The sequence below is a fragment of the Austrofundulus limnaeus genome, unplaced genomic scaffold (genome assembly GCF_001266775.1).
Source record: "Austrofundulus limnaeus strain Quisiro unplaced genomic scaffold, Austrofundulus_limnaeus-1.0 Scaffold1747, whole genome shotgun sequence".
Classification (NCBI taxonomy): Eukaryota; Metazoa; Chordata; class Actinopteri; order Cyprinodontiformes; family Rivulidae; genus Austrofundulus; species Austrofundulus limnaeus.
In genome coordinates this window covers 1,635-3,095 of record NW_013954149.1, presented here as the reverse complement: position 1 = coordinate 3,095, position 1,461 = coordinate 1,635, and the positions used below count along the sequence as shown (strand labels likewise).

At 44.8% G+C, this 1,461-nt stretch overlaps 1 protein-coding gene across 2 annotated transcripts in view; it reads right to left on the bottom strand.

Annotated features, from left to right (window-relative positions):
- Positions 1-1,285, bottom strand: part of tmem200b (transmembrane protein 200B) — a 22,777-nt gene extending 21,492 nt beyond the window's left edge. For both annotated transcript variants that reach the window (XM_014033462.1, XM_014033461.1), the window contains exon 1: positions 754-1,285. The gene's annotated coding sequence lies outside the window, so the exon portion shown is untranslated. The remainder of the gene's footprint in view (positions 1-753) is intronic.
- Positions 1,286-1,461: the final 176 nt, after the last annotated feature.

Sequence of the window (1,461 nt, the reverse complement as noted above, 5' to 3'; positions counted from 1 at the left end):
TAAGTTTTATTAACACTGAACAGTGTTAAGTTTTATTGACATAGTACAGTGTTAAGTTTTATTAACACTGAACAGTGTTAAGTTTTATTGACATAGTACAGTGTTAAGTTTTATTAACACTGTTCAGTGTTAGTCAGTGTTAATTTTTAACTCTGTTTAGAGTTAAATCGTACTCTGAAAATTTAACGCTATGGAAAGAGTTAAACTGAATTCCGATAAGGACCAAATAGACTCGGACACAGTGTTAAATTGAGCTCTTTAAGTGTTGAATTAACACTGTAAAATTGACTGTGAACCCTGCAGGGATCATTGTTATGGCTGTTAGCTGTAAAGACTCAGACAGCAGTAAAACAATCATGTCCACTGGAGGTGAATAAATAAAGCTGGCAGGTGTTACACAGAGGCTCTGACACAACTTTAGCAGAAAACATATGCAGACTGCAGCCACTGCCAATACTTCTCCAAGCATTGAAATGCACGGTGTGTCCGATCCGTCTGCCTGCAGGAGCCAGGACCTGATCCTGACCAGAGCTAATTCACTCCTGGGGAGCCACAAGTTGTGTCACATGACACAGATAAAAAAATAAATTAAAATGAGATGACCTTGGGTGTGGAATGCGTCTACAAAATGAGATAAAATCATGTTTCATTGTCAGTGATGCTCAATCAACGAGCTCCTAAAAACCAAACATTCATTCAGATCATCGCGTGAAACCAAACTGGACCGATAAGAGAAGGACGTTTAATCTTTACCTTAAACAATGGACCGCCGTGGACTGCCGTGCCGAGCCGTGCCGAGCCGTGCCGAGCCGGGCTATCTGTGGTTGGAGCGTCAGTCTAATCGGGCTGCAGCGTTCAGCGCACTGATCAACTCATTTCACTGACACAACCGACCTCCTCTGACTGCAGCAAACCAGAGGAGTCTCCCTCCAGATCCAGAACCAGAGCCAGAACCAGAGCCAGAGCCAGAACCAGAGCCAGAGCCAGAACCAGAACCAGAGCCAGAGCCAGAGCCAGAACCCCGCAGCCCAAGTCCGGATCACATCCAGCCATCCGGGAGCCGCTCACTTCTGATGAAACTTGCTTCCGTTTCTCGGATCAGTTTAGGCTTCTTCATACTTTGTGTTGAAAAACATCAGCTTGGTACCAGGATGAAGTCAGAACAACTGTTGCCCCACATGTCCACTGAGACACCGAGACACAGAGACACCGAGACACCGGACCGCCCCAAACAAGGATCTGTTCACCCCGAAGAACTGACGAAGATCTGCTGGTCTGGAGGAGCCTGCCTCCAAACATTCAGCTCGGGATCACACAACTAACACACTAAGTTTCAAAATAAAACACCTGACTCCGTCAGGTTAATACAAATACACACTCAGTTTCAAAATAAAACACCCAACTCAGTCAGGTTAACACAAATACACACTCAGTTTCAAAATAAAACACCCAACTCAGTCA